Here is a 17,869-nt window from a genome sequence, read left to right as displayed (position 1 = left end):
CTTTCCAACCTGGGGTGGAGGTGGGGAAGGAGAAGGGACATTTTAAATACATATAATCTCCTTTATTTAGTTGCCCTACTTTAGAGCAAGTCCTCTCAAAACTCCTGGAAACCAGGTCCAATCCCAGGCTCTGCCTACTGCAGTGGCATCACAAGAATTTCGCATGGAGGAGAAGGGCAACAGTGAGAGAAAAAGAAAGGACGGGGGCGGGGGGTGCAGAAGGGAGGTAGCAGGGTTCAAGGAGGAAGGAGCTGAAAGGGAAGAAAAAGAAGAGGAAAAGAAGAGGCAAGGAAGATACAGGAGGGAACAGATCTATCTTGGCACTGAGGCTTTTTGCTGCTGAGCTGTCCTCTACATCTTTCTAGGTAGAAAGAATAAGGTCAATATGATGCTAGTCACAGAAATAGACCCTTTGCACCAAGATGAGGCTGAGCATATTACTGCCACCTCAACCCTCCCTTTGCTTAGGATGATAGGGCTGTACTAAGAAGTGGAGTTTGCCCAGCTCTACCAACCATCCCAAAGTATGCCAGAAGCCCCTAGCCCCATGCCCTAAGAGCATGAGGCAGGGGCACCAAACAGAAGTCTAGCGTTTGAAGCAGGGGCCTGCCCAAGACCTAAGGCTGCTGCTTAGGTTCCTGGAGGAAAGCTCTGTTACCTTCTCTGGACTTTATTTCAATCTGCAAAACAAGGGGAGTAAATGTGATGCTCTCTAAGGGCTAAGATATTACAGAAGCTGCTATCCACAGAGAATGATATTTAATGTGGGAATTTTCCTAACCTATCAAGTCTTAACTTCATTCTTTCCACTCCGACCTATGGCCAGTTTGAAGCCAAGAAGCCAGACTCAGAATGGAAGCCAACCCTGACACTAGCATCCATGTGGCTCTGTCCAAAGTCTTGTTCTTGCCCAGACCTGTTTATCTCATAGGTCACAAATGGATGCTTAGGCCCAAGGATGTGTTTTGTCTGACCCACACATTTGTTTAAAAAACAAACAAACAAACAAACAAACCTGAGTTAACTGCCAACATTTAAAATCAGACCTCTTTTTTCTAATTAGATTTCTAGCTTCTCTTAAATATATCAGAGATCTGTCAACACTAGACCCTCTGGGGTAAAGGTTAAAGGGCCTATTATAATCCTGTAATTTATTTGATGCCTTCTCATTTTATCTAAAAAATTTATGCTAACTTATTATCCATTCCATAACATGACTTAATGTAAGAGTAAACTTATAAACTACTAGTAATAATATTTAAACTAATCCAACTACAAAAAAAAGATTTGAGTACACTTCAGGAAGGTATATGGTTTATCCTGTGATTTCATGTGTCCCAGTCTGAGAACTCCAACATAGTTTATCCGTTCACTCAAAAAATACTTAGGTCCTGTGGTAAGTGCTGAGAAAACATTAATTAACAAGACAGATGTGGATCCTGCCTTGGTGGAGCTCATGGTCCAGTGGGACATAATGGAAAGAAGCCATACGGAACAGAAGGCACAAAGAAACACTAGACTGAGGATCTCAAGTGTATTCCACAACCTAGGGACCCCTTAGGCAAGTTGTTTAACCTCTCTAGACTTGTTTCCTTGTCTATTAATTGGGAAAGTTTAATTAGGCAGTTGCTGCTGAAAAGTCACTCCCAGCTCCAAATTCTACTAGTATCACAAGAACTTAGCCCAATACCCTTTTCAAGTTCCTAACACTTATTAGCTTCCTACCTTTATCTGGGAAATCATGATCAGTTGTCATGGAAATTACCATGGTTCTCCACATACTGGATGATGATGTTACAGTAATTACAAGAAGCCAAAGGGAACAGGCAGCAAGAACAGTCAATTACTCAGAAAGCCACCTACTTTCAACACACAGGAGCTGCTCTCACTGCAGCTAGGGGGAAAAAAAGACCAGTTACTAACTTAACTTATAAGTAAAACAGTTTTGATTTATATTAGATGTTGTGGTTTCTTCCATGAGATGGCAGACTTCACCCCAGCCTGTGAGTTGTTAGATGCAAAAAATGCCAATTTTACAAGGACAAGGTTCACTGAGACTTGACTACTTTGCTGTCCTTATGAAGTCCTAAGACAAGCCAGGAGACAGACTTTCTAGGCAACAGAGGCACCAAAAGTTCCTGGTAAAATAAGATAATTCATCTAGTCCCAAGGACTAAGAGCACTGTAACTGGGTTAAGTCCCTTCAATATTAGAGTTCCATCTAGTGCCGAGTTGGCCCCGAGGGACCAAGCAGGTAGCAAAAATAAGTACAGCTGACCAAGTGTTTCAAAGAAAGAAGTGCTAGCCTGGTGATAAATGGCAACAGACACTGGGCTTGGGTAGCAAAGAAACAACAGGAAATGGTGTGGGCTTTGACAAACTTGAGAATAAATATGTCCTATCTAGAACAGTCAGCCAATAAGGAAGTAGCACGTGGAATGAGGGAGAGAAATGAAAAACATGATTCTGTAAACTCAAGCATTTTGCCAAATTGGCCTGGTGCCAATTATGATACGAAGAGTCCCTGGTGCCAGGCTCAAGGAGTGAAGCCTGTAGAATAACTGGGGACTATTCCCACTCCTGTGAATAGGAAAATGCTCATGGTCAGTATCAGGATCCAGCCCCTTCTTCTTCCTCAAAAATCCTACTCCCGGGCTTCCCTGGTGGCGCAGTGGTTGGGGGTCCACCTGCCGATGCAGGGGACGCAGGTTCGTGCCCCAGTCCGGGAGGATTCCACATGCCACGGAGCGGCTGGGCCCGTGAGCCATGGCCGCTGAGCCTGCGTGTCCGGAGCCTGTGCTCCGCAACGGGAGAGGCCACAGCAGTGAGAGGCCCACGTACCGCAAAAAAAAAAAAAAAAAAAAAATCCTACTCCCTCTTCAGGAGAAATCACTCACCCTCATAGCCCACATGCCCAGGCCTCTGATCTCATACATAGTATCTCCACTGAAAACCCTAATGTTCCCAGGCTGGGGTCCAACTCAAAATAAATACAGTTCAGGCTAGACACAATCCAAGACCTGCCAGTCTGCAACCTCTGATCCAGAGCGTAAGATCCTCTGAAAAGATCTGGAACAGAAAGGACTTAGGAGTCCCTTAAGTACTCTTTAACTTTTGTCAGAGGAATTGCTTTTCCAAGGAGCTATCCAGGGTCCTGGATCACTTGGCTCCTGAGCTTTAGAATCCATGATTTCACAGCCTTCTCCTCTGGCTTGATCCACTGTCAAAGTATTTTTTTTAAAGACTCTAAAAAGATATTAGGTAACTATTATATGCAAGGCACTCCAGTGATACAAATGCCCTAAACTTTACTTCTCCTGACTTTTGACTTCACTACCTGTATCAGTTGTACATCAACCTGGACCCCAATGCCACCTGTCTGCCACCCAAATTACTACAGACCGAAAACACTGCTCTGCTTGACTCTATTCCTATATAACACATTCATTTTAATGGCTTGGTTAGCCAATAAGATGAAGGTTCAGAAATAAGATGAAGGTATCTCAAAAGGATACCTTTAAGAGTCTTCTCCCTGGACTCCACAACTAAAAGTTCCTTTTCTTTGCAAAACAGCACAACTGCCCCATTACGGTCGGATGTTCTTGGGAGTAAACAGTACAATGCTAAATGTATGCACTCCCCTGAATCAAGATGGCATTCCCCATGCTTCACTCCATCATTATTCTACCATCTCCAGATTCCATTTCCATAAAAGCAATAATACCTTTGCCAAATAGAAAAGAAAAAAGACTAGCTGCCCTTGAAATAGCAACTCAATCCAAGGAGGGAAGGTTTATTGCTGGAAAAACTTTTCTTATTTATCAGATCCCTCAAGCTGGATTTATGAGCGGGGAGAACACAACAAAAATGGTTTTTAGGAAAAGGCAACTGGCAGCAGAGAGGGGCATGGCTTGAGAGAGGGCAAGACAGGATGTAGGGAGGTTAGTTAGGAATCCTATGGGGGATTAAGGATCCTATAGCCCCGCAATGGCCAAAATAGGCTCCATGTCTGAAACAGGGTATGGTCCTCAGTCCCTGGCTGACTACGTGCTCCTTGAAAACAGTCTTATTCATATGAGTATCACCCACAGCATCTAGTATCATGCCGTCAAATGGTGGGCACTAAAATGGTCACAGGGACACAGAACACTACTTCTGTAAGAGCTCTCAATGCACACAAAGAAACTAAGGCCCAGAGAACTGAAAATGATTTGCTTAAGCTCACAGAATGGATGAACGGTGAAAAGAAAAGAGCATAGGTTTTGAAGGCAAGAAGGTCTGTTCAAATCCATGGTTGCTGTGAGGCCCTGGGCAAGTTACCCAACCTTTCTCAGTCTGTTTTCTCGTCTGCAAAATAAGAATACCTATTTTTGTAGGGCTGCTATGAGGATTAAGAGATACTGACCTCTAGATACAACCACAAATCTACAGGAAACACAGAGGACAGAGAAACATATTAAACAAACCACAGATCTGCAATGAGCAAATTTCTACAGGAAAAACAATCCAACTCCTTCAACAAATAAAAGGGGAAAAAGATGAACTTATAATTAAAAAAGACTTAAAAGACATAACAACCAATTACAATGTATGGACCTTATGTAAATCCTAAGTCAAACTGTAAAAATAAGATTGTGCCATTTATAAGACAATGGGAAATTCGAACACAATCTGGATTTTGATGGTATTAAGGAATTGTTAAATTTTATTATGTGATAATGGTTGTGTTTTAAAAAATCATCTTTCAGAAATATATTGTGGGACTTCCCTGGTGGTGCAGTGGTTAAGAATCCACCTGCCAATGCAGGGGACACGGGTTCGAGCCCTGGTCCAGGAAGATCCCACATGCTACGGAGCAACTGAGCCCGTGTACCACAACTACTGCGCCTGCGCTCTAGAGCCTGCGAGCCACAAGTACCAAGCCCGCATGCCACAACTACTGAAGCCCACATGCTAGAACCCATGCTCCACAACAAGAGAAGCCACCACAATGAGAAGTCCGCACACCACAATGAAGAGAAGCCCCCGCTCGCTGCACAGCAGCAAAGACCCAACACAGCCAAAATATAAATAAATAAATAATTTAAAAAATACACTGTGAAAGCTTTTTAACAAAAGAAGTATCTAGAGCGGTGATGGTTGCACAATGATGTGAACATACTGAATGCCACTGAACTATATAACTAAAATGGTAACTTTTATATTACATATACTTTACGACAATAAAAAGTTTAAAAATTAAAAAAAATACATTGTGAAATACTTAAGGACAAAATATCATACCCACGTTTCAAAGCACAGGATGAGAAGTATGTAAGGGTATAAATGAAATAAGATTGACCATGAATAGATAACTACTGAAGCTGAATGATGGGTACATCATGCTTCATTAACCTATTCTGTCTACTTTGTATATGTTTGAAATTTTCCATATTAAAAAAGAAGATTTGGTTAGGTTTAAATCCTGGCAACTCCATTTACTAGCAGTGTGACTATGGGCATATTTCTTAACCTACTGGTATCTCAGTTCCTTACCTATATGATGTGGAACAACAGAACCTACTTTTTACGGTTGAGGTAAGAATGATTTTTAATATATACTTAGGTATATTATATTTAAATTATATACAATATATATACAATATATACAAATTATATACAATATATACAATTGTATATGTATACACAACATATACAATATGTTGAAACTTTATATGAAATGTCTGTCTTATACATTAATTTTACATATAAGATATGCCTTAAGATTATATATAAATTTATATTATAAAGGTTACACACACACACACACACAAAAGGGCTCTCAGCACATAGTAACCGTCAGTAAATATCAGCTCTATTAGTATGAACACAAGGCACCAATATGCTATCTCAACACAGTGGGCACCCAAGTCATGGCAGCTTTTTTTTTCTTGGCTGCGTTGGGTCTTTGTTGCTGCGTGCAGGCTTCCTCTAGTTGTGATGAGCGGGGGTTCCTCACTGCGGTGGCTTCTCTTGTCGCAGAGCACAGGCTCTAGGCACATGGGCTTCAGTAGTTGTGGCACACAGGCTCAGTAGTTGTGGCTTGCGAGCTCTAGAGCGTAGGCTCAGTGGTTGTGGCACATGGACTTAGTTGCTCCGCAGCATGTGGGATTTTCCCGGACCAGGGCTTGAACCCGTGTCCCCTGCATTGGCAAGCGGATTCTTAACCACTGCGCCATCAGGGAAGTCCCATGGCAGCTATTATTAATATAAATGGCAGAGTTAGGTCTAGAACCCAGGTCAGATTTTTAATCAAGTACTTGACAAGTCTCCTTGACAGAAGGCCTAGATACCCTCTGGTCAATGTCCCCACTGGCAGCTCTAACACCCCCAGTGTCCCCTGACAAATACCCCAGGACCTAACACAGGTTCAGGAGCTGACTAATGTTTAACATGCCTCTGTGGGAGCAGGCAGGGCCACCCTGTTTCCCAAAAACAGGTAATTTAAGGTACATTTTCTAGTATTTGCTGACAGAATAAAGAAGAAAGACTCTAAGACATGATCAGTGTTCACACCAGCCTTCAAAGTGATTTGGTAAAACTACAGAAAATAAACACCCAGCTAGGGTCTACCAGGCAGGATAAAAGCTGACAAAGAAATGGTAATTTTTCCAAGCAAATATACAAGTAATAGATGAGTGCTGAGAGACTAAGTTCTTTAGGTCCTGGCGTTCCCCTTCCTCCCCCTCCATTTTAAGAGAAGACAAACTCTCTTTCGACATACTTCAAGTATGACTGTTTGCTGGATTAATTTCTTCCCCGAAATGATGTAATTATAGGCAAAGGGGTCATTCTCATCCTATCAATTTAAATACAAATTGGCTTGAGTACATTATTACCTTTTCCACCTGCTCCAGGAGACTATGAGAAGGTATCACCAACCCCCAAATTATGGGACATGTCCTCCCCACTCTGCTCATTAGCTGGAATATGGATGCCGCTTGATCTAGTTGCTCATCTGTGTTTCCGCTCAAGTTGTTCCCGTTGCACAGAATGTCCTCTCTCCATCTCTGGAGCCTAAATCTCCTGTGATCATACTTTCTGGAAACAAAGTGGGAGGAGAGAGAAGCACTGCAACTGAGAAAAGATATCCGGGCACTGCTTCTGGGTAGTCTGTGAGATTTGGCCAAGACATAAAAATATTGGTGTTTCATAATTTATAAGCACAGCAAGACAGAATATTAGACATTGGGATGGTCCTAGATAATACATGGTCACTGTCCTTATCCTACAAGGCCCAGCTCAAATGCTCAGTCCTCCATAGATGTTCCCTAGGCACCACACACCCACAAATGAAGCAATCTCTCCCTCCTCTGAACTTACCAATCACTTTACCCCTGTATGGTACCACCTGAGAGTTCCTATCGTGGTTCTTACAATTCACTTCTCTAACTACACTCCAACAAGAATGACATAAAATAAAAAGATAATGCTAACTGTTGACAAGGACATGGAGCAAAAGGAATTCTCTCATACATAGCTGATGAGAGTTTGATCTGGTATGCTTCTGAAAACTGTTTGTCAATAACTACTAAACCTAAAACACTCACTGCTGCCCCTTAACAGTTCTGCCTATAGTCCTTTGCTCCATCATTGCCTCTGTCTAAATGCTTCTAGCATTCTTTCTCCCAATCCCAAGACTGGTCCAGACCACTCTTCCTGATCACCCCAGCCCAAAGAGATCTCCCCTTCTATAGAAAACTCTGCTATTTACCTATTACCTCTGACAAATGACTCATGAATTCTTCACATATAAATTGCATCATCTGGTTTTATAATGCACTTTTAGTAACATCTAACTTGCTCTTCACAATAACACTGTGAGGAAGGCAAGATACAGATTATTAACCCCATTTTATAGATGAGAATATGGAGGTTCAGAGAGGGGAAAATGACTTATTCCAGTTTTCCTGGCCAAATTAGTTCCAGGGAACAAGAGTAAGACCTTAGTCTTCCAAACCAAGCTCTCTACACCAAACTGCCTTATTATCAGCTACAACTTCATGATTACCTTGTCTCCCCAAAGAGACCACAGGTTCCCTGAAGACAAGAGTATGCTTTACACATTTTCATCCCTCACAGCAGCAAGGGAGGACTCAGTGGGCTCCATACAGTTTGGCCAAATTGATCTCAATATTGTCCCCAACCTTTGAGGACGAACACAGGCGTATTTCCTCTTCTTCTAGACCTCCCAGGCAATGCGAAATTGTTGGAAGAAATCATGAGCACAACACAGCATCCCAAATAACACTTTTTTTTTGAGAATAGGGACAAGGGAAGAGGAAGAGCCCTTCAAGACAGGGTAACCTCAACGTTCCCTCCATTTCCTAGGGCTCCATGCTGCAAAGCATTCAAAGAAGGCTGGCAGAGATAGCAGCAATGGGCTTCAAGAACCACAGTTTAGTCATAATTAGTAAGTCAAAAACTGACCAAATGGGAAACCCCGGCGGTCCAGTGGCTAGGACTCCATGCTCTCACTGCTGAGGGCCTGGGTTCAATAACTGCTCGGGAACTAAGATCCCACAGGCTGTGCAGCATAGTCAAAAAAATGCCAGAAACCACACCTCAAATAATTCCATTTGCAAGCAAAATAGCTATTTTATTTCAAAACTGAGTATAAAATTTAATTTAATATGAAACAATTTTCTTCATTCCTAAATAAGAAGCTAGACAATATCAACCCTTTCTGGAAACCAGCCAAAGAACTGATGTGAGAAGAATAGGGAAAGCACTAGGCAGATGTCTGGACACCCAAACCTGAAGGACAATGCTGTCCCCTACCCTAAGGTTCTTGACTTTACACACTGGCTGCTGGACACGTCAGCAATAGAGAAGAAAATCTAGGTAACAGGCAGAAGAAAGGAAGAGAAGGAAGGAAGGCCAAAACCAAATTGGAACACTGGAAGTCAGATACTCAAATAGGTCTCCTTGCCTAGTGATACATCCATCAATTCTGCCATTTCCAGTCTGAACTCTCAACCAAAACATACAGGCCAAGGAAGCACGGGTAAGAATAAGCTAGGACCTGCTGTACTTATCTGTCTCTCTCTCCAGACTGAATGTACTCTGAGGGCAGGAATCATGTATTGTTTGGTTTGTATGTTCTCCATAGGGAGAACACATAGTAGGTACTCCAAATTCCTAGAACAAATGGTTGAACTTAGGGATGGAAAGCAGTTGGACTTCCAAGCATAACCTTACTACAGCAGCTACATGGTAACTCTACCTAACACCCTAATTTTAGTTAACTTTAATTGGTGTGAAAAATCAATTTAGGGTGAGTCTTTAAGGTATGAAGAAAAGTTATTCTTGTGTTCAACTGATTCAGGCACAGCTATCATTATATTGAGAGCACCATTCCTCAGTGTCAGCTTACAACTATCTGGAAGAACAAAGTCCCAAAGCCTTAACACGGTCTGTGTAAGCAGCAAACAACATTTGACTTCTCAGTGTAGCATGATCATACCTTCCAGAAAGGAAACCCAGACCCAGAGAAATAATGAGTTATGGAAATGATTCTTTTAAATCTACTGCTCAGCTTGCTTTCACTAGCACAAAGAATTACAAAGGAAACTAGACAAACAGATCAACAGACACCATGCAAACACGTTAACTAGGCTTAGTGAAATCCTTAATAAAACAAACAAACAGGAGATAGCTAAATACCAGATAAATGCCTCTGGAATGAAGAAAACCTGGCCAACAATAGGTTGACCAGGTTGTAAATCTGACCTTGTAAATGAGAATACTTACTTGGAATAAGGCAATGATTCTTACCTTGACAAATAAACAGAACTCTTCAGTCTCTACAGATGGCATTTCAAGGGCCAGGTAACCACAGCAGAGTATCTACCTCATAAAGCCAAAGCTCTAAGGAAATGCAAATTTCTGGTCTAGTGTTTTTCCAGTCCTAGTGGTGTTTGGGAATCTTATAGTGTTGTTTTTTTTTTTTTTCCTTTTATCCTATGATTTTAAACAGTTTGCTACATATTTAAATATAACTTTTTAGTCTTGGACTCCAAGTTTGTCCAATGGGACAACAGCTCCACGTTTATAATGGAACTCAGTAGACAATTTGGTAAATTCATCTCACAAGCAATTTTTCAGCAATCTGTCCACTCTAAAAAGCAATATCCATCTCTTTATATACTGAAAGGTATCTGCGAACCCAGAATTTAACCCTGTGAGATACTCTCAATACTCTAACAAAGCCCCTTCTTCTTCCAGAAATGAATTCTCAAGCCACTCCCATAAAACCAGACATCAGCCCAACCCCCTTGTTTTACAGACAGGAAGACTGAGATCCCAGGGAGTAATAGGTAATTACAATTAACATGAGTTTGGCAAGCATCAAAGGCCCATTGAATGCTATTCCCCCCCAGTGGAACTGCACTGGGCATGTTGGGAGGATGGCCAGATTGGCACTTTAGTCAGTGGAGCACTCCAAATACATATGTCTGAGCCTAAGAAAACCTGAGTATTCAACCAAAAACTCCCGACCCCTACCCCAGCATGGAGAGCAGGGGGCAGTAGGCAGCCTGAACGGCTCGTTGGGGATGTAGACCAGAACCCAGAGATAATATCCCAACCTTCCTCCCCTCCTCCCAGGAGGCACAGCAGATTTATTCATATGGAGGCCATTATGAAGTGACAGAAAGACTGAGGAAAAAAGAAGGGCTGTAGAAACAGCCAGAAGACATAACTAGCAATACTTGGGCAGATGCCTGTCTCTAGTTATTCAATAATTATTCCTCATTAGAGAGGAACTTCCAATCCTTTTTCTGTACCCAGGGCTCACCCTTTGGCCCCCTGATTATTTTATGAAGCAACAGGGCCAGAGAAGGAAAGGGGCTTGGCCAAGCCCATACACTGAATTATTAGTAGCAGGGACCAGACCAACTATCCTCAGGCTCATGACTAGGCTCCCAGTTTATCCTACTGCCCCTTTCTCTCTAGTCCTGAGAGTCTGTGAGCTGCATCCATCATGGGTCTGAAACTTTCCTTACAGTACCCAGGGGTCAGTTGTAGGACAGCAAGCTAACATTACTACTGCCATCATCTCTCCTCCAGTTGTACATTTTATACATAAAGCTAAAACTGAATAAAACTAGGTTTTTAACAGACACTCATGTGAAAACCCTATCTCCACCACGACATCCCTACTACTGCCTAAGGAAGAAAGGGGAGGAAGAGGAAGCGGGAGGGAAAAGAAAGGAAGAAAATACCTCTCCAAGAGATATACTGTCTGAATCATCATCTAGAATCATAAAATGTTATTGCTAGAAGGGACTCTGGGGGTCATCTAGTCATTATTTTTCATCATTATTCAAATGAATAAACCTGGCCCTTTGAGTAGGTGTAGACTTTTGCCACCTGAGGAAAAGACTGGCACACAGAGCAGAGTCTCCTGACTCCTGCCCATAATAAGAATCCTTCTTAGTCCCTCCCCATCCTGTCCCACCCCACTCTCTCCCCTCCACTACAGTACCTAAGCTGAGATCTGCTGCCCTTTTGAATGCAAGCTTCTCAAGCTATGTTTTATTCATCTTTGCTTTCTCAGTGCCTAGCAGAGTAAGCAGAGGTGAATTACAGAGGGACACTAGCACATGGGGAGAGCAATGCCAAAGAATGTTGTCTGGAGAAAACATAAGCTTTCCTTGACTTTAACATAAGCAGTCTTCAGAGCTGTGCAAGGTCTGGAATGTCTAGGTTCTAATTATTTCCTCCTTTCCAAAACTAGTGTCTACAACAGTTTAGCCAGGGATAGTTATCAAATTTGCTGTGCCATACTCTCCCTCACCCCTGTTTCCCCTCTCCTCCCCTTGGAGAACTATGATCAATAACTGGATGAAGGTAAATGAAAGCAGATGTAATAAGACCCTGCATGAGAAATCTTCCCCCCACCTTCTCCTGTGTCCTCACCTCAATAAACTGCATCCCCATCTATACAACTGCACCAGGTAGAAATCTAGAAGTGTTCCTTGATTTCTTCCTTACCCTCCACGCCAACAATCTTTGATAGTGTCTCACAACTTAATTCCATCTTCTTTTCTACACACACACACACACACACACCCTTCATTGGAAACACCATCACCTCTTACCTGCATTACTGCAAAAGCCTCCTAACTGGTCTCTTTGCCCATGGTGCTCTAGCCCTCCAATCCACTCCCCAAAGAGCCACTGATATCCTTCTAAAATGCATACAGGATCATGGTCCCCTCACCAAAATGAAGTCCAAACTCTTCAACCTGGGCAATAAGGGCCTTTCATGACTTGGCCTCTGCTCTGCCCACCTTGCCAGTCTCATCTTTTGCTACATCACCCATCTCATGCTTCATGCTCCACCCAGAAATCTTAAGAAACTTACTTAACCCCTCTGGGTTTGCTTCCTCACCTACAGAATGGGAATTATAACAGTATGTACCCCTCAAGATGGTTATGGAAAGAAATGAGTTAACACACATTAAATGCTTAAAATGGCATCTGGTAGATATAGTAAATGGCCAAAAGTCTCACCTATTACCACCACCATCTCTAGACTTGCTATTCCCTTCTGCCTAGAACAGTCTTACCTGTCTCCTCCTCAGCTCCCCAAATCTCCTCTTTTCCTAGCTTAGTCTTTTCTCTGAGGTCTAGGCCTAGCCAATTTCTCCAATGAACCACCCCACCCTGACCCTACAAGGCTGGGTTAGTTCCATTCCTCCGTGCTCTCATGGTGCTTGTTCCTGTCACAACACTTCCCACACTGCCTGTTTCCTTGCCTGTCTTCCCCCTGAGACACCCAAATTTCCAAGCTTAGTACAGTGCGGAGCAGATGTTTAATAACTGTTCTGTAAATGGAAAATTTTCCAATAATGTGGTGCCCAATGAAACAGAATCTCAACGGGTAGCCTATTCAAATGTTGGCTGGGTGGCTGGCTGGTCTACATGATTTTAAGTCCCTCAACTACAAGATTCTATCCAATAAACATTTCAATACACTCTGACCTTATTATCACACTCAGGGGTTTAAACTTTAATATGTAGGCAATGTTGGGCCATCAGATTTTTAAGGAAAGTGCAACATGCTCAGATCTGTGTTTGTTGCCCTATTATCCATCTCTGGAACACCTCCCATCCCAACCCCCTGCTGGCATCATGACAAAATTCCAACTACACTTCACAAACATAAACACCACATCCCACCACCACACCACCCAAAACACACAAAGACACAGAAGTAGTCAAAACAAAGGGAATTTTGAAAGACTAAATGCAGCATTTAATCCCATCTTAACTACCTGCAAGCAATGAGGAGCCATAAATACCCTCTAGGAACCCAAAAGCTAATCGCTCTTGTGTGCCTTAATGGAAAGAGGAGGGCACAAAGAGGGAGCATTTCATAAAGATAATCCATTTAATCATCCTGAGTAGTTCTGATCCAAGCTGCTGTCACAGCACTGCTATTGTTGATCACTACAGTCCCATATGCCCAAACCCAGGACAGCCAGAAAGGAAGATGCAAACAAAGCAAGGGTGGGGAGTCCTCTGAGTTCTATTTCAAGAGCAGGAGTTCCCTTTGGAAGATACAGAAGGGGCAAAGGTGAGGGGGGGGAGGCTTAACCAGAGTGGTACAGCCAGGCCTAGGTTCTTGCTCTGGAGCTGCATGCCACACCTTACTGCAGATGAGAACTAATAATCATTTTGCATTTTCAGAGCACCTAGGGCTTAAGGGAGGCACTAAGAGTACCAGCTTTGCCAGTCACAAAAGGACAAATATTGTATGATTCCATTTACATGAAGTACCTAGAGTAGTCAAATTCACAAGGACAGAAAATAGAATGATGATTGCCAGGAGGGAGAGGAGAGGAAGTGTTTATACAGAGTTTCAGCTGAGGAAGATGAAAAAGTTCTAGACACGGATGGTAGTGACGGTTGCACAACGATGTGAATATATTTAACGCCACAGAACTGTACATTTAAAAATAGTTAAAATAGTAAATTTTATCTTACATGTATTTTTACAAAAAAATAAATTAAAAGCATACCAGCTTTAAAGTTATATTGTCTGCAGTTATCAATTACATGATCCTGAGCAAGTCATGTAACCTCTCTAATCCTGTTTCTTCTTCTGCAAAAGGAATTTAATAATATACCTAATTCATACAGTAGCTCTGAGGACTAAATGAGATACTCCATAGAAAGTCCTTAATCCAGTGACTGGTACATGGAAAGTACTTAATAAATGTTAGCCTACTACTACAATGCACTTTCATAGCCATTTTTTCATAGTCCCCACCCAAGCCTGTGATAGTTTACAGATAAGGAAACTGAGGCTCAGAGAGCCACAATGAGTGACTGAGTTCATGATGCCACATCAAATGAAATCCTTTGTCCATGAGAGATGCCCTGTACTCACCACTTGTTAATCCAGTGATCTAAGTAAGGCAAGTGCCCTAACCTTGCTATGTCTTAATTCTCAATTAGAGTTGTAAAAAGGAGATATAAACCAAACTCTGAGAGCTCCCTCACAGAACTTGATGAGAAATGAAATCAGGTAACAGTTATAAAACAAAACTATAAACCATAAATAAAGTACTATAAAATAACAGTGGTGACTTAGGAGAACTGGTACTCCTGTGCACAAAACCTGGCCTCCTTTTAATGCTGGGACTAAACAACTTCTTTGTGATTTCAAGTTACCTGGGATTCTTGGTCTTCAGACCTGAATAAGTAGTTTAGTGCCCTTTCAAAAGGTGGCAGAGTACAGTAGAAATAAAAATATTACTGCACTGGAAGTCAGAAGACTGGAATTCCAGTTGTGATTCTGTCACTAAAGCAGTCTGTGAATTTAGACAACTTACTTCCCCCTTCCAAGATTCAGTTAACAGGAAAGAGGGAAAAGGCAGATAAAAAAAGTTAGACCAGATAAGACCCCTTCCAGGTCCTACATACCACTACTTTAAATCCAGAATCTTGGAAAGGGGAGAGTACAGCAGACCTCCAGACTCCAAAGAACTAAAGCACACATCAGGAGACATGGCAAGAGCTGGCCTAGGAACTCCCCTGCCTGATCTTTAGACACCAGGGATCAAACACACTGGAAAACTAGAACACTTACCAAAGTTAATTTTAGTTCACTTTTACCCCTCTGGGCCTTATCTGAAAATAAGAGAAATAAATCTCTATTTGAAGGCAGGGAGTTGAAGCAATTGACTTGAACCACTTTCTGCTCCCCCTCCCCCAACCAGGAGCTATAAATCTAAACCCTATAGAGAACAAGCAAGGTTTGGTGGGAGGAACAAGCCACAAAAAACAAAAAACGGATGAACCTCACTGCTTTAAATGACTTACACCTTCCCTGAGCCAAAACCCCAGGGAACTTCAGTTGTGCTTGAGATCTGGAGTCCTCTGCATCCATCAGCTTCTAACGGGCAAGGAATCAGGGAGAACGGAGTTAGTTAGGTATCCCAACTAACGATGTGACTCAAAATCGGTTCTGCACTAAGAGATTACACATGTTCACACTAAGAAATAAATAACAGGTACCAGCACCACGGCTTCACACTTCTGTGGCTCCTACCTGTGATTTAGAACACATTACTTAACCTCTCTGCGCCTTGACTGCTGCTTTTGTAAATGGGGATAACCTCAGAAGGCCGTCGTGAGCATTCTATGAAATAAGGCTTGCGAAGTTCCTGAGTCAAGTCCATTAAATGTTACCTGTTGGTATTAAACACTTCTCGCACACATTAGTTTCCTCCCTGAATCCACAAACACCCTGCGAGGCGACATTCTTTCTCCCTGTTCACTGAAAGGCAAACTGAGGCTCGGCGGCGAAAAGGCTGCGTGAAGCGCGGAACACGGCCCCAGCTCGAGGGCCTGCTGTTGTTCCTCTATGAGCCCAAGGTGTGCAACAAGCCCAGGACCGGGAAAGGGGGGCCGAGGAGGCGCTCAGGCCAGTAGGGAGCGAGGCGGGACCAGTTTTGATCGCCTCCGGGAACCCGCAGACCCAGCCCGAGAGGGAGAGCCGGAAGAAACCCGGGGCCGAGGCCAGAGCCGGGACCCGGCCCGCCCGAGGCCTCCCCAGCGCGGCCTCCGCTCCCCCCTCCTCCCCTCGCCGGGCGGGGCGGGGCGCGAACACAAAAGACTCCAACTTCCGAGCGGGCGCGGGCCCACCCCGCCAACTCCCGGCCCAGGTCCGACCCGCGGGGAGGAGGCGGGCAAGGAACGCCAGGGCTGCCGGGACCCAGGGCGGCAGGCCCGGGTGGAGAGAAGGTGCGGGGGCAAGGTGCCGGGAGTTACTCCGGCTCCCGGGACTCCCCGAACGGCCGAAAAAAAGAGTTTCTAAAAATAGGCAGCGACCGGCGCGAAGAAGTGGGTGACCGAAAAGGAACAAGGAGCACCCCCTCCCCACACCTTTAAGGAGACGCCCGCGGCCCCCACTCACCCGCCCTGAGAGGTCTGGAGGAAGCCGCGCGGCGCGGAAGGAGGCGGTGCCGCCGCACTCGGGGGCGGAAGGGAGGGAGCGAGGGAGGGAGGAAGAAGGCGGCCCCGGCCGCAGCGTGAGGAACTGAATACACGCGCGGGAGTCGCTGCCGCCGCTACCGCCCCCTCAGCTTCTCTCTGCTCTGCCCACCCTGCGCCGAGCTGCTCGCGCACCCCGCCGCACTGACAGCGGCGCGAGCCCCGCAGTCGCCAGTCCTTCCTTTGGCCGGCACCACTGAGGCGTGCCGGGGTGGGGGTGTCCGGAGCGGCTTCCCTCAACTCGGCCCCGCCCGCCACTCCGGCCCTGGCCCCGCCACCCCCTGCCCCCGCCTCTGTCTCCAGAGACGGGCCTGGCGACTCAAGCGCGAGGAGTCCGCAGCCCCGCCGTGACACAGCCCGGCCCCCGAGGCGCAGGGGCTCTTCCTACCCCCTCAACCTAGCTTTGGAAAGGTCCAGAGCTACGGCGGGGAGAAGAGGAAGGAGGGGTCGGGGAGGGGCCTGACAGGGAGGAAGGACTGAGGTGGGACCCTGAGGAGGCGGGGCTAGGGCGGGAAGAGAGACTGGTTTACACTGGAACCGAGCGTAAGGAGGGGTGGGTCTGAGAGAGTGATGATGCAGTGAAGAGAGGCGCGCGAGACAAGTATGGAAGACATTGGCGGCCTCGCAGAGCCGGGCTTGAAAGGAGGGGGTGTGGGCAGGGCTAAAGGGAGGCCTGCCCAGAGGAGGAGTCAAGGGTGGAGGGAGGCCCGGGCGAGGTTGGGGGAGGAGGGGCCCTTAACGGGGCGTGTTGGAGGCGGGGCTGAAGAGAAGCCCCAAACGGAGGAAAGACTGAAGCGGGACAGAAGGAGGCGGGCCCGGAAGCTGAGCCGGGAGGAGGGGGCCCAAAGGTGGCCACTCTGGGGAGGAGCCGGAAGGAGGCGTGACCCAAAGGGCCATGATGGGGTTCGGGAGGGGGCTGGAGGTGGGCGGGGCCTGGAGATGGGGCCCAAACTAGTTGGCGGTGGGCGGTGCCCGAGGGATGCGGAAGAGAAAAAGTGGGACGGAGCGCCAGGGCCTTTCCCTTTGAAGGGAACCTGGTGAGTAGAGAAGGCGAAGATCCGCGCTGCCTTTTGGGAGTGGGCGGAGACGCCTCCGTGAGGGCGGGTCAGGGGAGGAGGTGCCACTTTCACCTAAAAGAAAAAGGTTAAATTCAAGCAGCTTTACCCTTTTGGGGTGCGAGAAATGTTTTATAATTTGATCTGGATCTGGATGTTTGTCCTCACTACTGAATAGAGTTCTCCTGTCGAGAACTCTCACCTAAATCAGTGTTCCAGCCTCCACGGAACAGCCGGAGCACACGAGGATGGTAAGCCCTTCAGTC

The 17,869-nt window shown here is 45.1% G+C and overlaps 1 protein-coding gene across 11 annotated transcripts in view; it reads right to left on the bottom strand.

Annotated features, from left to right (window-relative positions):
• The window catches only part of RALY (RALY heterogeneous nuclear ribonucleoprotein), a 79,421-nt gene extending 62,765 nt beyond the window's left edge, over positions 1 to 16,656 (bottom strand). For 2 of the 11 annotated variants that reach the window (XM_033841244.2, XM_073792888.1), the window contains exon 1: positions 15,376 to 16,027. The gene's annotated coding sequence lies outside the window, so the exon portion shown is untranslated. Of the gene's footprint in view, positions 1 to 6,878; positions 9,806 to 15,375; positions 16,028 to 16,471 lie in introns of those variants that run through there. The other 9 variants (XM_033841242.2, XM_073792885.1, XM_033841250.2 and 6 more) reach the window with 8 other exon arrangements.
• Positions 16,657 to 17,869: the final 1,213 nt, after the last annotated feature.

Source organism: Tursiops truncatus, chromosome 15 (genome assembly GCF_011762595.2).
Source record: "Tursiops truncatus isolate mTurTru1 chromosome 15, mTurTru1.mat.Y, whole genome shotgun sequence".
NCBI lineage: Eukaryota > Metazoa > Chordata > Mammalia > Artiodactyla > Delphinidae > Tursiops > Tursiops truncatus.
The sequence above is the reverse complement of the archived record's forward strand: the minus strand, read 5'-3'. Positions and strand labels throughout refer to the sequence as shown.